The sequence below is a fragment of the Dasypus novemcinctus genome, chromosome 4 (genome assembly GCF_030445035.2).
Source record: "Dasypus novemcinctus isolate mDasNov1 chromosome 4, mDasNov1.1.hap2, whole genome shotgun sequence".
In the NCBI taxonomy this organism is placed as follows: domain Eukaryota; kingdom Metazoa; phylum Chordata; class Mammalia; order Cingulata; family Dasypodidae; genus Dasypus; species Dasypus novemcinctus.
Genome location: NC_080676.1, coordinates 51,545,215 through 51,569,367, shown reverse-complemented (window position 1 = coordinate 51,569,367; position 24,153 = coordinate 51,545,215). Strand labels below are relative to the sequence as shown.

The following is a 24,153-nucleotide window of genomic DNA, read 5'->3' as shown; positions in this document are numbered from 1 at the left end:
TGAACTTCTCCTAGCCTCAAAACTGTGAACCAATATATTCCTATTGTTTAAGCCAAAATAATAATAAAAATAATAAGGAAGATCAAAATTCATGTTAAAACTAAATCAGGCTTCCAAACTTAGATGGCTTTTTACTGAGATTCACTCAGCACACTTGATCATACAACATGTAGAAGTCCAAGGAGTTAGGTATGTACAAATTAGTGGCCGTTTGGTCAATCAATAAAGAATTAGTGGGCTCTTGGCTTTGCAGAGCCATGGGCAAGATGATCACAAAATCTAACTGCATGGAGTTTACAGTTTGAGGGGAAGAGGGACATTTTATCACTTTCATTTACTGAATTCTTCTATGTACCAGGCACTATGCTAATTTCACATGAATTTTTTTTCATTTAGCCCTCTATAGTTATATATTATCATTACCTCATTTTACATATAGGGAAAGTGAGACACAGGAGAATTAAATAAATCGTCCATTATCATAAAGCTACTAAGAGACAGATAGAGTCAAGATTCAAACATGAGCTGTATGATTCTAGAACAGGGGTTCTTAACCAGGGGTCCACAGAACCCCAAGGTGTCCATGGAGTGATTTCAGGGCATCTGTTAGCTTGAATTGAAAAAAATCAACTTACTATCTTTATTTTCTCTGACCTTTAACTGAAATCTAGTATTTCCTTCACTTATGAATGCATGCAATAAATTACAGTTTTATTCATTTCTTTTCACATTACAGTTGTTACTTATCTTGAAAAACATTAACGCTCATCCATACTTCAAAATTATGGTAGTTGTTAGACCTGACACTAGTTGAATGTCAAAATATCTGCTGCTACATTCTGAAAAGAGGTCTGCGGTTTTCACCTGAATGGCAAAGGGGTCCGTGAAACAAAAAAGGTTAAGAACCCATTTTCTAGAGCCTCTTTGCTGCTTCTTTGACACAAATTAATCTTTAAAAATAATTAAGACAAATGTTGTAAAGAGACATAACCTAGTCCAGGGGGTCAGGGAAGGTTTTCCTGAGGGAGGGACATTTCAGCTGAGACTTGAAGATGAGCAAGAATTAAGCAAGCACAGAAGCGGTGAAAAGAATCAAGTGGGAAGGCTGCTCAAGGTTATTATCAAATAATTACACTTAACTTTTATTCACAAAGGCAATTGTATCCATTATTACATACATATGCCCAAAATAGCTTCAAGTACACAGTTTTAAAAAATTATTTTAGTAGTCCCAATGGAATACAGAATTATCTTCTTATGCAAAGTCAAGATTAGACAACCATTTTTATCTAGGCAGGCAGTCCTATAGAAATATTCCCTGACAATAATTATTGGATGGCAGTCTCAGGCACCCAGAGATTCTGGTAATGAAGACTACACTTCTAGATGATGGTGGAGGTAGGGAAAGTAGCTGGAGAGATAGGGTTTCAAGGTTTTTGGCTGTTAGGTATAGAGAGTATTTAGTCTGTTAAAAGCTGCAGGGGGCAATATACCAGAAATGTATTGACCTTTTTTTTTTAAGATTTATTTATTTATTTCCCCCCTCCTTCCCCTCCTCCCACCCTGCTGTGTTTTGTTCTTGTTGTTGTTGTTGTTGTTGTGCTTTCTGTGTTGTCTTCTTTTCATTTTCTCTCTGATAGGATTCACCGGGATTCGATCCTGGAGACCTCTGATGGGGAGATTATTAGGTTAAAAAGCTTACAGCTCCGAGGCTGAGAAAAATGTCCAAATCAAGGCATCAGGTAAAGTTCTCTACCTGAAGTTTGGCTGCCACTGATCCTGGACTCCTGCCACATGGCAGGGCACAATGGCAGCTCTGCAGGTCCCTGCCTTCTTCTTCAGGCCGTGTTGCTTTCACCTTCTTGCTCTCATGGTGTTCTCTCAGCTTAGCAGGTTCCTCTATGCCTGCCACTTTTTTCTGTCTCTATGACTTTTCATTCCTTCATCTATAAAGGACTTCACTAAGAAGATTAAGACCCACCCTGGGCTAGTCCTACTGGAACAATTTAATCAAGTTGCTCTTAACTGATCTAATCTAATCAAAGGTTCACAATAAGTTTGATTTCAGAACATAATTTTCTGGGGTCTACAAAAGACTCAAACCACCACAGAGAGGATCCAAGTCCTCCTATGAAAGAAGAATTGCAAGAAGTCACCCACCCCTGCCATTTCCCCCAACCACTAGCTAGGTGAATGCTCACTGAGGGTGGGCAGCTAGGGTTCTCTGCCTTGGGGTTAAGAGCAAAATCCTGAACCAGGATGGAGCAATTCTTGGTCACAGTGAAGCAAAGGAAAGAGAGGAGACCCTCTGCTCTGAGGGTGAGTAGCTTCCAACAAAGTGGGAAGGACCTGCCAGCTTGAATGTCTGTGGCTGTGCTGAGCTCAATCTGGCATATCTGGTGGCTCTGTGTGTGAAAGCAAGGAACAAAGGTGGCATCCTTTTGCATCAGAGGGCATTCATACAAAGCTGGATCTAGACCAGTTCTAAAATACGTTTTTCAATTCTGGGTTTGGGACAGTTTCTTGTTCTTTGTACTCTTCCTTCCAGAATGTATCTTCTTATTTCTCAAAAAATGGAAAAAGGTCATGTCCATAATTCTAGCCTTAGAGTTGTTAAAAACAAAAACATAAAATGATCACCTTAGTCCATGGGTTCCTAAAAATCGTTCCTTTTGCAAGTTAATGTTTAATCTTGACTTCCATTTCCAATGATGAGTCTAGCAGGACCAATAACCAATACTGGTTTATGCTAGAGAAATAATCTGGGATTTGAATACCTACCTGAGGGGAGGAAGGAAGGAGAACTTACATTTATTTAAATATGTTTAACCCTGTCACCAACCCCATGGATCCTAGCACCCATTTTACTGAGAAGGACATCAAATCTCTGTGGGCTTCCAACTTCACACGGCTAATGAGTGAGAACTGGAATTGGAGTCCTCTTCTACTTCAAAAGGTCATCCACTGCCTGACACACCACATTGCCTCAGAGTCTCCACCTTGACACAATTCCTTCTTGCTAAGGAGTTGTAATGTGTGCATTAAGAAAGGAAAGCCAGGCCAAGAGTGTTAAGGAATCTGATCAGCTCTTCCACATGTTCAGATAGATTTGTGGAAGCATCTTATAAAGTTAAGAGATGCACCCACAGAGTCTGCCCTCTTGAGTGCAGCATGGGCTGTTAACTTGCTCAATATTGGGAAGGTCATAAATCTGTCTCCACAGTGTACCCACCCAACACTGAGCAACCAGCTTCAAAAAACTCTTGATCTAGGAGCAAAAGGTAAAGGTGGCCTGGATGAACTTGGTTAGCCCTAGTTGCTGGTGACCTAGTTGCTGGTGAAGGGCAGTGGTTTAAAGATATCGGATGCTCCTCAAAGAATGAGGACACGGCTTCAAATGGGATTGAGATCACCCAAGTCCCTTCTGCCAGGTGAAGCAAATTTGGGGAGAAGGTTGACGAAGTCAGAGGGAAATGAGAAAGGCTGTAAACCAAGACGAGAAAGCACCTAGGAATTCAGGGCTTTGCATCTCCGAAAGAAAATTGTACAGTAGGTACATAAATATTCATTTATTTGTTTCACTGTCCAAAGGATAAATAAATAGATAAATAAATAAATATTTGGCCCATCAACCCTCCTGGAGATGAACTTGACCTCATATATCCCTTGGCTCCAAATCATGTCTCTTATTCTTTTCTTTTTCACTAACTTTATTATGTTGGTTTTCAAAATGTAACCCAATTAAGACCTACTTCATGGAAACAAAAAATATTATCAAGCAATGAAAGTTGGTTAGGATTTCTTCCATTTTTTAAAGTGTATTCATATGAACCATTTGTCTTTCTTTAACATTTTATTTCCAGTTAAGAACAGCACTTTTTTTTTCTTTTAAGAAGAAATGCAGACACATTCTGAAAGGCTGTGCCTGTTTCTTATCTCCTCGGGCATGGGTGGCAATGCCAGCAATGGAAATCAGCAGTGGGAACATGTAACTCCCTCTTCAATGGGATGATGTCTTATAAGTAAATGCTAAAATAATGACTTTCCTTGGACATCTTTTATAATTAGAGCTGAAAGAGTTTAGAAAAAATAATAACCACCTGGCAAGCCAAGTTCTCTTTGAAATCTAAATTAAAATCAAATGAGAGAAATAATTAGGACAGCTGGAAATAATAAAAACAATAGCTATCAGACACTTCTTTGACAGAACACAACAAACCAGAGACAATACAAGGTAAAATCTTAATTGTGTCATCACTCACTAAATCTTTCTCTTCCCCATGCCCCCACAGTTCTCGATCACAATGAAAAACACCATTTAGCAATATGGAAAGCCAAAAAGCAATAATACAACTTAATAGCATAACCTGAATGGGCATGACAGAGGTATATGTGAATATTATACCTAAATAGACATACTATGGCAATTCAAATGAATTACTGTTTCTCCTTTTTTGTCCCTTGTATGGAGTGCTAATTTTTATATCTTGCAAGTTGTTTTTGTGGACTGGTGCTTACTTGTTGATGTAGGTATCATGTCTTAAAATTGGTTTTACAAATGACGGGGCTGCTTATTTGGATTCTGTTGTCCAGATTCATAATTATTCCTGACCTATACAAAAAGAAATCTCACCTGATACGAAGTATGTCACTCCAAAGTTTCTGGAATCACTGCTATTCTAAATGACAATTTTTTTCTCTTTCCTTATTGCAGGGATGAGGGTGGGAGAAAGCTATCTGTCAAAATATTGGCAGTGGTTTTCTCTGGGAAATGGGATGACTGATTTTTTATTTGTGTTAATGACTTTTTCTGTATTTACTAGATTTTCATAATTCAAAGCCAGACATAATTTCATGCAAATTCTTCAAACCTGTGTATGTTTTTAAAAGGGAGGAAATGACCCAAAACACACATTACCAGCATCTACACTGACAGACATTAAATACAACCTATAGGCAATGGTGATGGCGTGCAGAGGAATGAAGGTCACCGGCTTTGCAACTCCATTAAAGTGCAAATCACTGGCACTGTAACTTAAATGTAATACAGGGAAGGGTCCCAGAGTAAATCGGCACCATTACTGCCGCAGAGTGGAGCATACAGCTGAGTGCGGATCTGGAAATCAGGTTATCTAGATATTCAGTGAATGACATCCTACATGGTGGTGTGAAAGCCACTTAATCTCCTCAGTTTCTTTGCCATCGGAATATCTTCTTTTCCACAGGCAAAGCTTCTGCTCAAAGTTAATGGAAACTGAGAGAATTGGGACATCTCTGCCTTTACTTTTTCTCTCTGTCAAACGAAGATAAAGGTTTTATTCGAACTTTTTTATTTGGAGAGAAACAGCACCTGAAGGAAATGTGATCATCATCAGAAACCTTAAGAATTAGAAAATTTCCAGACATCCACAGAAATAAAAAGGGTTTGCATATATATAAGTAATGTCTTCCAAGGAAAAAACTTAAAGAAATTTTAAAGCTAAAGATTAAATTTAATCAAAGTGATTCAGGTTTTTGCACTTTTAGTATGATTGCAAAGCAATTTCTTTGAATTTGAATAGCAACTGGACAGTTCAACATTTTTTTTCTGGATGTGTTACTTAGCTATGATTCCTTTAAAAAATTCAATCTGAGGTTTTGTTCCATATTTAATTTAATAATTTGATTTAATCTTCTACAATCTGTCCAACTGGAAAGGCAAAAAGGTGTAAGCAGAAAGAGTACTGATTTTTGCCCAAGTGTGCAATTAACTACTAGAATTAATTCATAATCTTCAATGAATTATTTAATATTTATAAACCACAAAATAGTGCTCACTAAATATTTTGTTTAATGAGTGAAAAAATGATCATCTGAGATTCCATTTCCTTGTAATGTCAGTAGGTGACTGGTTCTAACCTTCTAAGCCCATGTGTCTCTCCTTTTGAACCAGAGCATTGGTTCCTAAACACAAGTTGGCAAATGAGCACCACCTCATCAACCATTGTCAGACAGTGATGAAATTTTCACCAACCTGTATGCAGTGAGAGGAGATAAATAAGGGCAGTCCAATTAGTTTCTCGTACAGCTAAAAGAATTACATTTAAAGGTCTGTCCTATATTCTCAGAGTATGTTCTTTGTATTTCTTTGGGACAGGAATTGCCTTTATTTTATGAAACGATAAAAAAGAAGATTACAATTGTTGCCAATTTTTAGGGTCTTTACTTGGCCAAATATAAGATCCACAATCTCATGAAAGTCCCCAGTTTAAAAAAAAAATTTTTAATTTATTTCTCTGTGAACCCTCAACGTCGAGAAACTACTGACTTAGAGAATGTGTATTACTTCAGATACAAGATAAAAAGAGTTTTCTCTTTACCACATTCCTACAATTATCTCTCCTAAAAGAACAGCCTACTACTAGTCGCTGCTCTGCATTAAACATTTCAACCTCTTCTATCCCCCACCATTAGACTTCTTAAATGCAAACAGGTAGTCACCTAATGATTTTCTCTACCAGGTGCAATTTCACAGTGCCTCTCATAGTCCTGTCTAGAAAACTACCCTGTACACAATTCCAGGATGGGTTTCTAGCCCAATGGCAGCCAATTCATTTTTTGACCAATGACTAATCATAACCTCTCTCTTAAAATTTGAGCTAACAGGACATAAGTCTGTGGTGGATACTGAACCTGAGAGGCCATGATGCAGTGTTAGGGCTAAAGGAGTCAGGTTGAGCCACATGAAAGGTGAGTAAGCAGAGAAAGCTGATCAAGAAAAGCGTCAAACTACACTCAAAGAAGGAAAGAAACTCCTGAGAAACATCAGTAGTAGCTTTGTTTTTGATTGCTAATTCCCAGTTCCAATCGGATTCCCTTTTTGTACTTCAGCTGTTAGATCCCTGGTCATGAAAGAACCTTGTCTAGAATTGAAAAAGAGGACTAACAGTCACACCTTCTTAGAAGAAATGTCTACTTTTCTTTTTTCTTTTTTCTTTTTTTCTTTTTGGCCTATTTCTTTACTAGACATTTCTCTTCTGTAACACCTACAATATGCAAACCATCAATCAAACTCTTCTTATGTACTGTGCAAAAATACTTTCTATGACCCAGAAAAAAACCAGCTCTCAGTCCTTCTCACCCTGCATTCACCCATCCCATCTTCACTACAGTCTCTGTTTGCTCATGTGTCCAGCCTCAGCCTGGCCCCCTGTTGATTGCAAAGTTGGGTAAGGCCCTGCTCAGATAAAGTGCCTGGGCCTCAAGAAGGAGTTCATCAGTGGCACCACTGGGTGAAAGCCCCCATCACTGTCACTTTTCCACTGAGACCAAATCCAGAGAATTGAAGTGCCATTTTAATGTCACACAAGGAAGGAACAAGAAGAATAACATTTTATTTGATCCTCTCAGTTACCGAAAAGAATAAAATATTATTCCCATTTCCTATATAAGAAACTGAGCCTCACAAGGTTCACCTATGGCTTACCAAAGATCATATCACCAGTTAGAACTGAAGCCTGGCTTTGAGTGGAGTGTATTGAACTCAAAAGTCTACTTTTGTTCAATAATATATCATTCTGCCTCTAAATTTTTAGTAGTCAAACCACACTTAAACACCCAAATCTCTTGATTCTTAACTCCTAAACAAGTTCTCTCTCCACTAACTATTCTGGAGTTAACAAGGAACAGCTCAGAGATAAAGAGGTACAGAGGTAGCACTGGGTAGGCAACGAGCAGGAAAGGAAGATGAGAGCCCTTGCCTTGTTTGACCCTCTCCTCTCCCCTCTTCTTCTCTGCTCTTCATCAAGCAAGGTCAGTATTCAGAGGCCATCTTCAGGTTGGGGCCCTGAGTGACTGCCCCCACCCAGTCCAGGCCTGCGGTAGGCAGCCTCTCAGTGGCTACAGACGGTTCCCACATGCCAGGATTCATGCTCCCGTGTCAGATTCTCCCTTACTGCACCTGGGCCAGTCTGTGCAACCAACAGCTTAGGGCAGAAGTGATGCCACATCTCTTCTGAGATTCAGTTATAAAAAGAATGCAAATTCTGTCCCTTGAGTATGCACTCTCTTTTTCTTTCTCTCTCTGTCTTTGATCACTCACTCTGGGAGAAGCTTGTGCTATGTCATCAGAACACTCTGGTCACCTATGCAGAGGCTCATGTAGCAAGAACTAAAGTCTCCAGCCAAGAGCCAACAAGGAATCAAGGCCTGTCAACAACACCTGAGTGAGTTTAGAAAAGGGTCATTCTTCAGTGATGTGTAGATGAGACTATAGCCTTGGCAAACAGCTTGGCCCAGAACTGTCATCCAGCTAAACTGATCCTGGATTTCTGACACACAGCAAAAGAATACTTGCTGTCTTAAGTTGCTATGTTTGAGGTCATTTGTTATGCAGACACAAATAGTTAACAAATTTGAGCCCTGAGTTTTCCAACCAAGTACTAAGCTCTTCTCCTTCCTTGGCCCACTCAGATTGTTCCCATGGAGAGAAGAACAATTCCTCTCCTTTGACTCCCATTAGCAGACCATTTGTTTCAATACATTTTTTTTTTTTTTTTTTTTTTTTTTGTTTCAATACATTGATATGAGTCAAACTCCCCCTTTGTAGGTGGGGAGTGAGCTCTACAGCTATTTCACAAACACTTTCACTCTAAATTTTTATTAGTGCTTCTAGACAGTAAAATCTTCAAAAAGTCACTACTGTCTCTCTGCTTTGCTCCATCATTCTCTAACACCCCCAAAGATGGTTCCCTCATCTGTTTGCTCGTTGTTTTTGTTCATTGTTTGTGCTTATTGTCTATTTGGGGTTTTTTTAGGTGGCCCTGGGAACCAAATCCAGGACCTCCCATGTGGGAGGCAAGCACTCAACTGCTCGAGCCACATCTGCTCCATGCTTGTTTGTTGTTTTGGTTCTTTTCTGTTCATTGTCTGTTCATTGTTTTTGCTCATTGTCTGCTTGTTGGTTTTGCTCATTGTCTGCTCATTGTTTTTGCTTGATGTCTGTTTGTTGTCTGCTCATTTTTTGTCTTCTTTGGGAGGCACTGGGAACCAAACCTGGTACCTCCCATGTGGGAGGTGGGTGCTCAACCCCTTGAGTCACATCTGCTTGCTGCTCCATCATTTTTGTACTCTCTATAGTTTTCTGAATCTTTCCCTCATGAGAAGTCAGTCAATAGCCTGAGAAGTTTCAAGAAGAGATTAACTCCTCTCCTGGGCAGAATATTTAAGTCATACATTATTATTTGTTTTCCAGCAAACCAGTACAATTATGCAACATAAATTCTTTTCAAGCATCTGGGACTTCAGCTCAATTTAAAATCCTGTGGGTTTTATTACCAGAATGAATGATTATAAAATATATGCATGCAAATGAAGAGATAAAAAAATTAAAGGGCACATGAAATTTAATGCATGCTACTTGGAATTCCGTGCCAAATTGTTGCAAAAGACAGTGGCTATGCAATACCATGTAAAAACGTGGTTTGTAATATTTACGACTTGAGAATGTGGTTTTAATATACTACTGTCATGAATATATATTATAAAACAGTTCTGAGTAGAAAATTAGTTTCTGGTGTTAATATGATGGGGCGGACAAGCGGGGTTTACCTAAAGTTGTCATCAGTTTTACTGCTAGGTCAAAATAAAGAGTCCTGCCTCGACTAAGGTGATTGACTCCAACAGCAGACCACAGTGAAAAGCTTGTAAAAATGGAGGTTCTCTATTTTTGAGTGTTTTTATTCTAAGAGCTCTCATGGGACCAATCTAATTCAATCAATATTTAGTAAGTGCCAAAAATGTGCAAACTACTGCATTCGAAGTTCTGGGAAGTGGGGTAAAAAGAATAAAAATTTGACTTTACAATCCCTACTCTTGAGAAGATCACAGTCTAGAGAAAAAGATGGGCAGGCATGTGCATAAAGAATCTGTACTAGAATTGCATAAATTATTTCAACTACCAAATAATAGGCTTCTACCTCCCAGACTCTTCTCTTTGCTATCTCACAATTCGGTACCCATGTATTTTTTCATATTCCAATAATGCTCCAGGGTAGAAAAAAAATGGGGTAAGGAAAAAATATACTCCAGTTTAAAAGGCAGAGGATTGCAGTATAGTTTTTCAAATAGAATATGGGCTCTCACTTTTTCTGCCAGTCTGATTACTTTTTAATTTTTCCTAACCAGAACTCACTTCTAAAGAAAGATGGAGTAATGGCAACCCAGAAGCAGGTGAGGCATTGCCTTGTAGAGCTGGTACAAGCACAGGAAACAAAAGAGTGTATTATTATGAAAGAAATTAACTTATATTACTATTTCCTTTTCCTAACACTCCTACTCAAGTCGGGTCCATCAAAGATGAGAGCATTGTACTTCTCAGTGTCTTGGGTCTCTAGGAAGAGAAATTGCTCTCAGATCAGCCTTGAATGTAGAGAGAGCAGTGAGATTTGGAGGTGAAATTTCTCAACAGTTTCACAAGGCCAAAATGACATCTTGACTAAAAACTTGGGAGGATGATGACGAGGAAGGCCGCTCCTCACCAGGTTTCCAGAGAACACTTCCTAGAACTGAAATAAAATGATAAGAAGAGTTCTAATCAAACATGCCTTCAGAGTTGAGCCAACTCTGTGTCCTAAGTTTGTCCCTGTACCCCCCATGATTGTATTCTACTGAGAGAGCAGCTATTTTAAATACTTGGGGCGGGAGGGGTGATGATTTTGCTATTAAAATATGTGCCTCGAGGAACTATTTCAAGACAGTTTTTTAAGTTTCTCCTTTAAACTGAAAATAGTAGACATGAACACTAATTCTCCTAAAGTCACTTTTCTATACTCCTCTCTTGACCATCTTTTGTTATAAATTGAATTAGGCAAACTGCTAATTCAGTAAAACATTTAACTTGCTGTTTGTATTCCTTTAATTCTTCAAACATTTATTGAGTGCTTATTATTTGCAAGGCACTTTGCCAAGTATAAAGGGGAAGAAAACAAGATGAATAAAGTCCCAGTCCAAGAGAGATTTACAGTTTAGTAAGAGGGATATAAAATATGATTAAAAATAACAAATATTTAATACTTGATGGAAAGCATATTGGTATGTGTGCATCTTAAATCTAAATCTGCTGAACTATTTGGACTGTGCAAAGTGAAAAGCTGCTCCTGGATAACAAATGAAATGAATCTCCCCCTCAGTTATCAATCTCTGATGAAAGGAGGTTTCAGAGCCAATTGCCTAAATCAAGGTTTTTCCAAGTCTGGTTGAAAGAACACCTCCGTCGAAATAACAGGCTATGTTTTCTAAAAGGTACATCCAGCCTCTCAGTCCCGCCGAATCAGGATCTCCAAAGCAGGACCCAGGGATTCTGCCAATTTAACAAGCTCTACAGATGGTTCTCCGGACATGTCAACTTTGAGACACGGGGTTGGATGGTTCGTAAACTTGGCGGTTCATTAAAATCACCTGGAGAAACTTTTTAAATTTCCAATATCCAGGCTTCACTGAAAACCAGTTAAACAGGAATATGTGAGGGTGGGTCTCAGGCGGCAACAATTTGTAGAGCTCTCCAGGTGATTCCAATGTACAGCCCAATTTGAGAACCAGTGTTCTCACATCACTGCCCCCATAACATTGCACAAAGAAAAACAGGCTCTTTTTCCATTTTTTAAAAATACATTTTAATGTATTTTTCACTTTTCATTTATTCGCATAGATAGTTTCATTTAACTCTTGGGTATCCCAGTTTTTCCTTCTTCTCCAGTACATTCTCCAAGGTATTGGGCTTTATCATCCAAACATGATCCATTCGAGTAAGTCACTACAAGTGTGTGTGTATGTGTGGGCATGTGTGCCAGAAACCAGCTGAAGAAGTAGAAGAGCAGAGATGGAAAATACAGCCCAACAAAGGAGGGAGACAACTAACAAACCACACAGCGTGAAAGGTGCTAACACTCCGTGTGGCCAAGGAGCTTTGAAGACACTGATGTGCGTAACCAGCCAGGAGTTGGGGGTGACAATAGTAGGCTGGGAGGGAGGCTCCATGCAAAGTCTACTCAGAGAAGGAGACATGTGCTGAGGACTGAAGGATGAATAGAACTTAGCCCAACAGAGAAGGAAGAAGTGGCCAGCTGAGCCGACACCAGCTGCAAAGGAACAGAGGTAAGAGGAAGTGTGCTGTTTCAGAATTCTTTGGATTATCTGGAGTATAATGTGGTTGTGAAGTTTCCCTGGCCTGCAGGAAAACCCTGGCTGAGCTATCAATCCCTTCAGGGCCAAGAAAAGCCATTCTTGGGGCCTGGCAATTCTCAATCCCTGCTGCAGATTAGAATCAGTTGAGATATTTTAAATAATAAGAAAGCTCAGGCCTCACCCCCCAGCAATCCTGATTTAATTCCTACCTTCAGGAGAGCAAGGACACCCTCATTCCTGGGAGAAGGGAGTACATTGACCGTGGAAGAGAGCCATGTCGAGCTATAGACCCCAGATGTACCCCCAAAGACTACATTTGGGTACTTGTCAAACACTGAAATCCATGAATTGTACCATAACACAGAACAGAATTTCTCCCATTAAATGCGGTGACATGTACTAAAACGTAATCAGATGCTTAATGAAATAAGGGACTATGTGAGGAGGAATAGAAACAGGGAAGCTGTGCACCAGGGATGCTGGCTAGCCGGCTCCGAGTACACACCAGCTAAGTGGCTCCCAGGCCACCGCAGTCAGACTGCATGTCATTCGAATCTGTGCTTGAGCAAAGTAACAAATTGCTACAGGTCATAAATCTTCTGGGTCATCTGCACATAGTTAAAACTAGGAATGTTAAATTCGTGAAAGCCAAGAGTGCATTCATATATCAAATTGAACATTTGTTCAGACAGCACCAATCCAAGCCAGAGAAAAGTGCAGTCGCATTTATGTGCACCTACAGGCCAGATAAGAATCTATCCATTGAATCTGAAACATTGTCTTTTCAGTCCCCGATATTTCAAAAGTCTGCTGCAGGTATTTTAAATATATTTTTCTGGATCAAAATCAGGACACATGATTTAAGAAAAAAATTTCTTTTTCTGAGTTGTAAGTGAATTTATAGGAAGGGCTGTCATGGGCCTCTAGCAGGACAAAAAAAAACAAAAAACAAAAACCGCCTGCAGGAGAGTGTGGCGATAATGCTGACAGGAAGTCCTGAGGCGGGAGCCAGGGGTCACGCATCAGCAGGTGGTGATTCAGCTGACACAGACTGCCGGAGCAGACCAGTTTGCACCTGAGAAGGTCTCCAGCTTAGGGGCCGTAGGAAGGTCATCACTGCCCGACTGCTCAAGTGGGCATTGGAGGGTGCATCTGGAGTGGGGAGGGCAGCAAGAGTCCAAAATGAAGAGGCAGAAAGTGTCCTCCTCCAAGCGGCATCAACACCCAGGAGATCAGCAGTCACACCCAGGGATGAGGGGGAGGAAGAAAAAAGATCTGATGGGGAATTTTAACCGGAATGTGACTGAATTATGAACCTGAACTTTCTGAGAAAATCCTGAACTAGACTGAGTTTACATGGAAATGACTAAATTCAAAACTTTCTGTTCACTCAGAAATTACATTTGTTGCATGCAAATGAAGATTACAGTTTTACACATCCAAGTGTGCGACTGCAAAAGTCAAAACCATCAGTGTATTCTCTCTCCCTAAGGGAGTCAGGGTGGCTCCTTCCATTGCAGCCAGGACAGGAGGGGTTCCCCTCCCCGAAGATGCCTTCCCAAAGCTAGAGCAGCACAGGCAGGTGTATCCATTCATTCGTTCACTCACTTATTCTACAACCATGTTCTTTGCTCCACTCTCTAGAGCCTTGGAATTCTGGGCCAGGGAGCTGAGGGAAAGTTTGGAGAGTCTAGACTAGCCATACCTGACTCTCCTCTATGTAAACAGTTTCCTTTAAAAACGTTCCTTAACAAAAAGCTTTCTAAACATAATAAACTACTCAGTATTGGCATTGGTTCAGGAAAATGAATACATACTACCCTGCCTCCTTCACTGAGAGTACAGTGTAAATTTGAGCAACTTTTCTGGAAGGTATTGGTTACTATGTATCAAAAGTCTTTAAAATATGCATACCATAAATTCCAGACTCAGAAATTTTTAACCAGAATTTCCAGTTCTAGGAGTTCACTGAAGGCAATAATTACAAATAGCAACACAATGTGGTAGTTAAAAGCCAGTTTTTGAAGTCAACAAAATCTGGAGTCAGGTCTTAATTATGCTGATTTGCTGACTGAAACTTGGACAAATTACTTAATGTGAACTTCAGTGCTCTGGTTTGTAAAGTGGGGTATAGCAATACCCATGGTTCAAGGTCACTGGGGAGATAAAATGAGGTCAAATATGCAGAAGTTCAGCACCAGGCCCTGGCACGATGTGAAAGTTCAAAAAATTTCACTGCTTTTCTTGATGCATATTGTTTCCTCTCTATAGAGATAATGTCCAAGGATGGTCATCATGCCATTGTCTGCAACGTGAAAAGCGGAAATGCAACCATAATATCTCCTGGTTAGTGATTTATTAAACAAATGATGACATCTATCTAATGAATATTAGGCTGTCTTTAAAAATGATGTCATGGAGGGAAGCATATGTGGCTCAAGCAATTGGACTTCCACCTACCACATGGAAGGTCCCAGGTTCAGTTCCTAGAGCCTCCTGGAGAAGGCAAGCTGGCACAGTGGGCAGGCACAGTGAGCTGATACAACAAAAGAGACACAGGAGGAAAGACAATGAGAGACACAACAAACCAGGATGCTGAGGTGGCCCAGGTCATTGAGCAACTCTTTTCCACATGGGAAAAGAAAAACTGGGTTTGGTTCCTAGTACCTCCTAAAGAGAAGATGAGCAGACACAGAGAGCTCACAGCAAATGGACACATGAGCACAGACAGCAACTGCAGGCGAGCGGGGATTGTGGGGGAGCGATAAAATAAATAAATAAATCTTTTTATAAAATGATGTCATGGAAATTACCTCTTGCTATGGAAAGATGTTCACAATGCATTTTTCAATGAAAGAAGCATGTTTACCACCTAGCATGCACAGCATGACGCATTTTTTGTTTCTCTATGCATGTATCTACACAGAAAAGTGGGTGGAAAAAGACTCTAAGATATTTAAGATGGTTGTTCCTAGGTGAAATTATGAATTTTTTAGCCTATTTTTTTTAAAAAGGGGGAGACAGCATTTTGTTTTAAATATATACTGTGTTTGCAATGAACGAAATAAGATTTTCACAGAAACGACTCTTTTAAAGTACAAGTGGTCCTTGAGAAGTAGCATTGGGTAAATTTCAAGTAATTATTATCAAAAAGCAAGATCATCCCTTACAGAACAATTCAAATTAGTAAATATAGAAGGTATGGGGGTATAAAAATCATTATCAGAATGCCATAGTAATAACTGCTGCAGGCAAGATCCACCAATAGATGTACAAGTTAATGGGTGAACATTTGAAAAGTAATGGAATTTTGGAATCGTGTAAATTGTCTCCCCAAAATATTTATTAGGAAAAAATAATAACTTGACACTGAAGAAATCTGGCAGACATCATCTTAGATAAGTCATCAAGGTCAACACAACCAGGAATAAGATATATAGACATTATGAAGCCCCTAGTAGTATATACTAAGAAAGAACCCAATATCATTTCTGTGGTATCCTCTTCAGGAGAAAATATAAGACAAACACAAAGTGAGAGACAGTCTATAAAATACTTAACTAACACTCTTTAAGAGTGTCAAGGTATTGAAAGACAAGGAAAGACTCAAGAACTGTCAAAGATTGGAAGAAATTAAGGAAACAAGACAAATAAATGCTATCCATGGGGAGCCAGAATTGGCTCCTAAAACAATAAAAAAAAAAAAAAAAGAGAAAAAAAGGACATTACTGGAAAATACAAATAAAGCCAGTAGTTTAGTTACTAGTATTGTCCCAATATTAATTTCTTAATTTTGATAATTATACTATGATTATGTAAGCTATTAAAAATAGGGGAAGCTGGGTGAAAGGTTTATGGGGACTTTCTGTATTAATTTTGCAATTTTTCTGTAAACGTAAAATTATTTCAAAATAAGAGTTTTGGTTTTGTTTTGCTTTGCTTTGCTTTTTAAAGCAATACTGAACAGCCTAAGTACTTGGGGTTAGACACTACTTGGGGCAACCACAACAGGCAGGAAATGTCACAGTTCTTTATCCAGTTCTCATATTTGAATAGAAAATATTACTTTCAAAATTGTTAAGTTAAAATTAGATTAAAGCAAACATAAAGTAAAAGAGTATATCAGTTATAAGCAAAGAACCACAGGGAGCAGTCATGGATATTATCAAAACTCAACATTTCTCTTTTGAATTGTTACCTTCAAATGCCATAATGTGGTTCAACAATTTTTTTTGCCTCTTAATCTCAATGATCTCTTTTTCAAGTCATATCTGTGAGTCAACAGTAACTATCAACACCCTTTGAGTTTTAAATATCCCAAAAAGCATCTTTATTATTGCCCATTTCTTTTGTTTGCTCTTTCAGAATCAGATACAAAGGTGGGTTTTTTCTTCCCTTAAAGCCTACTTAATTTTCCAGAAAGAAAATCGTCATCTAGACACACCAGTAGACCTCAAGCCTCCTAAAGGAACAAATGTTCAAACTCCCATTTCAAAATTCTTGGTAATTATAACAAGTAGCAACTACAACACAACTGAAATTTGGGGGCAGGGGAGATTACTATGTGTTTACTTATATTATCCCATGAATCCTCACAACCCGTTAAGTGGATATTATACCATCTCCATTTTACAGCTGGCAAAAATGAGGTTTAATAAAACAAATTAATTTTTTTAAGGCCACAGAGTAAGTGGCAGAATCAGGTCTCCAGTGGCATATATGCTATGGTTTATTGTTTATTTGTTCTTAAAATTTTTGTGAATATTCATTGATGGATACCACTGGTATTAGGAAACCTCTAGGAATACAAAGCTGCTGGTTGAGGAAAAGCTGCCTATGGCATATGGGAGCCTGCTGGCATGGATCAATCTTTATATCTCCAAACAGCAACAAAGAATATATGGATCTGATTAGAACAGGGCAAGCCAAAACTGCACCATGCAAATAGATCCAAGGACAAAATGTAAGCCTGCTGATCTAAGATTTCTCCTTAGCTATAAAGGGATTCATTTTACATTTTAATGTACAAAATATCCATCGATTTAGGATGAAAACTAGATTCACTAATCACTGTAATTCCATGTGTGGAGACTTTTACTGTCAGGCATCTAAGCCATCCTACATACATCTGCCAGATTAATCTCCTAAACATTTTAATTACTTCATTCCTCAGCTGCAAAACCTTAAATGGCTCCACATTGCCTTTGGAATATTGTCTAAATTCCTCAACAGTCTGGCTCCAAACTCTCTTTCCAATGAAAATGTATCAGTTAGAATAATTTCTGTAGCAACTAACAGAAACCCTAATCAAACTGGCCTAAACCATGAGGAAGCGTATTTGCTCATATAATTCGAAAGACAGAACTGGCTTTCAGGTGACTTAATGCAACAGTTCTAGTTCCATTCCCCTGGAATTTCTTGGCTCTGCACTTTTCCATATACCCTCCTTTATGCTGAGACTGGTGGCAACCTGGCTAAACAAATCTAGGATACGTATCCGTGTATAACAACATCCAGTAGATGGTAGAGAAAGAATTCCTCCTAGGATCTTACTAAACTAAGTGAGGAAGAACGTTCTCAATACCCACAGCAAACTCCTCCTATATCCTTAGAATGACTTGGGCCAGTCCTACATCAGCCCCAGGCAGAATAAATGTGCTGACCCTTCAGTGGAACTGAACTGGGGAAGTATAAAGGCTGTCATAGGAAATGGTCAATCTTGAATAAAATTTTGGTCTCCTTTAGAAAAAAGAAGAAATGGCAACCACAATGTCCACAACACTGATCTCTTACTAATCCTTGTCCTGCGTATTACACTCTTGCCAAATGAAAACACAAACACTTGCTTTCCCACAATTTCTACCCATCTTTCAAGACTCACATCTTCCATAGAACCATCTGTGCTTCCCCAGCAGAGAGCATTGTCTTCTTCCTCTGTAATCCTATTCAGGTTTTCCTCTGTAATCCCATGGCACTTCGTGCCTTTGACACTTTCCTTGACCTATGTTGTAAAATAGGCATTTGCTTCTCCATCTTACCTGTTGCACTAAACTCCTTGAGGGCTGAGTTCAAGTCCAGGCCCTTTCTGTATCCTCATTTCCTGACTGATGCTTTGTACATGAACACTCAATAAACGAACTAATCAATCAGCCAAGTCAAACTTATGAGTAAATCTGTGCCATTACTGGTCTTAGAACACCATTTCCTCCTTCTCATTTGGTGGTCTGCAGGACTTATCACAAACAAGAAAAGTTTCTCTCTATATATATTTAAATATTCCATCCTAACCAAACAATAAAGAAGACTTTTTAAAAAATGAATAAATAAAGTTTCACAAAAGCTCTTAAAACCAGTCAAAAACAACCAGAGGACACTCAGGTTTGAAGGAGGAGTTTTCTACAGGAAATAAAACTTTGCGTAGAAAAGCTATCCCCAAGTCAAAAAAGATCACAGGACCAAGGGCAAGCCTGCATGAGTGTTCCCTACTTACCTGTACACTATTTTTTATCAAAGTGAGACACCAGACAAAAACATCTATCTCTCAGCATCACTCTCTAAATCCATACAAGTTCTGAAGCTAGCAAACTCTCAAATTTGCTCAAAGTGGAATCCAAGAGAAACCCTCAAGTTACATGACGCCAAGGCAAAATTACATGGTAACATCGGGTTCTCCCTGACTACCTCTCCATTCACTATCATTATCTACAAGAAAGCACGTTAGAATCTATACTATCCAACAGCAAATTGGTCACTAGTTTTATTAAATAGATCCCTAATAACAACAAAAGCAAAGAAGTCCTGAAAGGGCAAAATGAGGCCTGAGTGTGCGGAAGAGAATCAGATCTTACTATGATGTAGGATGTGGTGAGTTGTCTGGCATTGGCATTCATTCAACCATTCATCCTAAAATACTGAAGAAGTGCCTGTTAGGTGCTAGGCACTATGTTAACTAAGAGCTTCAAACTTTTTGGGTGCCCTTTGGAAACGCCAACTCTTTCTTCACCCAAAGCTATCTCCCTCATCCATGGCTCAACAGCACAAGGCCTCCTTGCAATCTGGAGCCCAGGATAAGGAGGTGCCATGAAGATGCTGCCCCAAGAGTCACAATGTAGATGTGACTCTTGTTACCTAAGGCTGGGGCTGGGACAAGCAAGCTGGCCAGTTATTGAGAATTTCTATCCCTGCTCTAACTTAGGAGGGGGGAGGACATTTGCCCTCTCATTCCTTGTGAACTGGACTGTAAAAACATATCACTTACTGAAAAAAAAAGTAGGTTGAAAGTGGATCAGGTATAGTTCAGGGGTTGAACACATGCTTCATATGCATGAGGTCCCAGGTTCAATCCCTGGTACCTCCTAAAAAAAAAAAAAAAACATATCACTAATGACTTGCAACTGAAGTCTCACTGTAGAATACTGGCCAGAGCAGTGGTTTATGCTAAACCAAGGTGACAACCCTAGCACCAATATTTGGGGGCTCAATGATAAAGAAAGCTATTACTGATGAGGAGGTGGCTCACTCTTCCATCATCCCATCACTCATTATTCATTCATTCATCCAACAAGCATTTACTAAGAAAGGACTACCTTAGTTTCCTAGGGTTGCTGTAACAATGAATCCCAAACTAGGTGGCTTAAACCAACAGAAATGTATTGCCTTACAATTCTGGAAGCTGGAAGTCTGAAATCAAGGGTCAGCAGCGCCATGCTGCCTCTGAATTCTGTAGGGTTCCGGTCATGGGCAGCCAGCAATCCATGGTGTTCCTAGACTCAAGGCATAACTCGATCTCTGCCTCCATCACATGGCATCTCTCTCTGTCTGACCTCTCTGTCCTTCTAACTGATTGCTTGTCTCCAAATTTTCTCTTCCCACTTGTGTGGGTTCAGGGTCTGCCCTTATCCAGTTTGGCCTCATCTTAACCAATGACATCTTCAAGTATCCTGTTTCCAAATAAGATCACATTCAGGGACTGAGGGTTAAGACTGAAAAAATATCTTTTGGGGGGATACAGTTCAATTCGTAACAAGGACCTTCCATTTGCCAGGGTGTCTGCCCCTGAAGAGCTAACAGCCAAGGAGATAGACACATGAACAAATAATTACCACATGATAAGATCAGGGCTATGATAGAAATAAGCACAGGGTGAGGAAGAGGAAAGGAAATGACTAACCCTGCCTGAGAGTCAGAGGAGGCTCAGAAAGGAAGTAGCCCTGAAACACCGAAAGACAAACATCAGTGTTGTTCCATTTTTGTAGCTGATTTGAAAAGACCCACAAGTTCTTCCCAAGCACAGAGGTGTGAGCAGTTGGATTGGAAAAGCTGGAAAAGGACAGGTCAGAACTTCCAACTAAGTATGGGAATAAAATCATTGCATGAAGACACCCGAGTTGCTAATCATTTTTTATTGACAATAATAACTTCTTTCCTGGGGCCTTTCTCTGTCTTCTCGGTTTCCTGTTGTTTGTGGGTAAATATCCACCTGCTATTTTACAGTATTCCTGCTTAATTGGCAACCAGCTGCCTCTAGGAAATAAGATATTATGTTCAAGTGTGACAATTTTTTTCCACCCCCATCTTATCACTGCAAAAAAGACTTGAGTGGAGAAAATATGTTCTTAAAATAGTTAGCTTTTTAAAAAATAAAATCAGGAAAGTGATACTGTTAGTGCTGAGAATTCTCTCTCCTACACTGTCACTTAAGATGGGTAAATTCTCTATCATAATGATATGATGAGTTTTATTGCAGATCACAGAGCAATAGGGCCAGTTCTAGTCAAGTTAGAGACGACTTCTCAATCCAGTTAGCTGCTCCCTGAATTGCCTGTCGAGAGTGTTTTTATTTTAAACATTTATGGCCCTTGGCACTTTTGAGACTCTCGGATAGAAATTTTCCATAACCTGGGAGCTGGGCCTCTGGGCCCCCTGGAGGCTGCTCCCTGCCCTGTCCAGCTTAGCCAGCTCCCCCGGGCAGGCGCACTTGGGAGGACGGCGTGTGTGGGACGGTGCCTGCCAGAGGAGCGCCGCCAGCGCTGTGAAAGGAAGAAAGATGGAAACCTTGTCATCACTGGTTACAGGGCAGCTCAAAGAGAAGGAAAATCCTGAAAGCAATGGAATAAATAGTAGAGTTCCAGGCACCTTGGTCCATCAAGTGGAAGAAATTTGCTCATGGCGGGGAGGAGGTGAGGCTGCGGGAGGAGGTGAGCTCCTAGCCCATGTAGTGTGCTGAGAGGCCCTCCTCCACAAAGTCCCCTCACTTTTATTCGTGCTAACAAACAAAACAAGTAGCTACTTTTTTCCATCCAGAAAACGTCAAAACTGTAAAATAGGTATAGAAGCACGGTGTCTTATCGAAATAGCAAATTAAGGCTCAAAGATGTTCAACGGCCTTCTTAGAGTCCCAAAGAACTTCGTAATATAAGAAACTGCCTTGTAAACGTTTCCTGAATGAAGGTGGAAATTTCCCTAGAGACATCTCTGACCCAGGGCACTTTTCTGAACTTGAAAGGGAGCAACATGAAATACTTTATAGGAGAGTACATATATTCCCTCCAGTTCATCATAAAAATCATAGCAAAGCATAACATTTGGAATTCAAGAGAATCTAATAAAGTTCAGCCCCTTCTCTTTACAGATGAAGAAGGTGAGGCCTCGGGGAATACAGTGAATTCCTTTTAATATTACAACTACCAAAATGTATAGTGTTTGAGAAAGCCAAAACTTAAACTGGAGTTCTCTGAATCCAACAACCAACTATCTCTAATGAGAGAGAGAGAAGGGAAGGAAGAAAGGGGAGAAAGGGAAAGGGGAGAAAGGTAGTGAGGGAGGGAAGATGGGAGGGAGGAGGATGGGAGGATGGGAGGAAAGGAGGAAAGCAAAAAGGAAGAAAAGGAAGATATAATAAGCAACAATAAGAAAAATATAATCTCTACTTTTTTAAAGGTAGAAAACATTCTTACAAACATCTGCAATTTCATTGAAATATCAGCCTTAGATTTGTCTTCCTGACCTTATCTGCATTCCCAGGCTATCACTGTCCACAGTGAGTTTCATTTGTCTGCTCCCTGCTATATAAAGCTATGCTTCTTTTTCTTTTTCTTTGCACTGAAATGACTGAGGGGAAGGGGGTTTGTAGCTCTAGCTTTCCAGGAATGATTCCATGTTCAATGCAGCCCTAGCCTTCTTGATTTTATAAATTCACTCGATGCACTAGAAACCTCTCTGAGGTTGCCGCTTGGTGCATTTAAAACACTCTGCAGAGAGAGCAGGAATAAAAGCCAGTTGGAGAACAAGCAGGTCTCCAACAGAATTCTCTGAGCCCATGTGCACCTGCACACATGCTCCCTCTCCTGTAGCTCAGTATTTGCTCTTGGTTTTGACCTGTTTGCATTTCCTGACACCTGCTTCTGGGCTTCTGCATCCATGAGAACCTGTCCCTGTTTGAATGCATTGGAGGTTGTCACACATCATGCATCCTTTATCTCTGTCATGCACCTACTTTCCTCTCAGCCAGCTCCCTGAGTTCTCACATCCTGTCATAGTCTTCTTATTATCATTCCTTTGTCACTACTCCTTGCAATCCATCCTAGAGTGTGAGATAACCAAGCTGCTAAAGTAGAGGTTCATACTCATGTAGGATTTCCTGGAGCAGTTAACTGACTTTTCAGTTTTATCACAAAATTTTTATTTGCCCAGAAAGTACATGCTTAAAAAGCTAATACCATCTATTAGCATCATTACTTTACTTAATATAATAAATTATATTTTTGCTGGTTCTGGCTTTTTTTAATAGGTGATATTTTAATACAAAATATTATGGCATAATCTCATTATTTAAAATTAGCTTGAGGGGAGAGGGTGTGGCTCAAGGAGTTGAGCAACTTCCTCTTCTAGGGGACATCCTGGGTTCGGTTCCTGGTGCCTCCGGAAAAAACAGAAACAAATAAGCAAAACAAACAACAAAAGCCAACTCAAGCAAGTCTATGTGGCTCAGTGGTTGAGTGCCAGCTCCCCACATACAGGTCCCGAGTTCAATCCCCAGTCCTGGTAACTCAAAAAAAAAAAAATTAGTTTAGCAAAAAGCTTAATACATTGTCCTTTGTTTTCTTATTCTTCCTCAGTTGAATGAAAATTTTATCATAGGCCTAAGGCAGAATTTAAATACCTTCAGCAACCAGATCAGTAACAAAGCACAGAGGCTACAGGCAGGACCAGGGCTAGGGTAAGGAGAATGAGGCACTGGTACAAAATTTAAGGGGGTGCCAAAAGATTTAATAATCAAGAAAAACGTTTTTTTAAGGTACTGCTTTAATAAATAAAATTAATGTAAAATTCTATCCATTTTGAAAAAAAAATATTAAAATTTTAAGTCAAGAGAGGATCAGGATTAGAGTGATTTTCCCTTTAGCTACAGACACTGGTATGGCTCTCCCTGGCATCGACTGCATGAATGCAATCCATAAGGAATGGTGGGAACTGTGTTAATTAAAGCCCGCATGTCCTGAAAGTATTCAAAGTCACTATAAAACAGTGTGCTGACTGAACATAGGGACCGAATTTGCAATCTCTGGCCCTAGATTGGTCAACACAGTATGTGAATATCATGTCTTCAAAAAAACCATACTTACCTTTCATTCCCCTCTCAGAAATGTTGGTGGATTAAGGCAGACTAACCAGTTTTCTTTATATAAGGAGTTGACAAGCTTCAAGGCAGAATGAAGGGACACATTTTTTTTAAAGACTTCTTTATTTATTTATTTCTCTCCCCTTCCCCCTCCCCCACCCCGGTTGTCTGTTCTCTGTGTCTATTTGCTGTGTCGTCTTCTTTGTCCGCTTCTGTTCTTGTCAGCGGCACGGGAATCTGTGTCTCTTTTTGTTGTGTCATCTTGTTGCGTCAGCTCTCCATGTGTGCGGTGCCATTCCTGGGCAGGCTGCACTTTTCTTTCACGCTGGGCGGCTGTCCTTACAGGGTGCACTCCTTGCGCTTGGGACTCC

General features: G+C 39.8%; 1 non-coding gene across 1 annotated transcript; it reads left to right on the top strand.

Annotated features, from left to right (window-relative positions):
• The first annotated feature begins 19,444 nt into the window (after positions 1 to 19,444).
• Positions 19,445 to 19,519, top strand: TRNAM-CAU (transfer RNA methionine (anticodon CAU)). Its single transcript has one exon. It is a non-coding gene; the product is annotated as a tRNA-Met (tRNA).
• Positions 19,520 to 24,153: the final 4,634 nt, after the last annotated feature.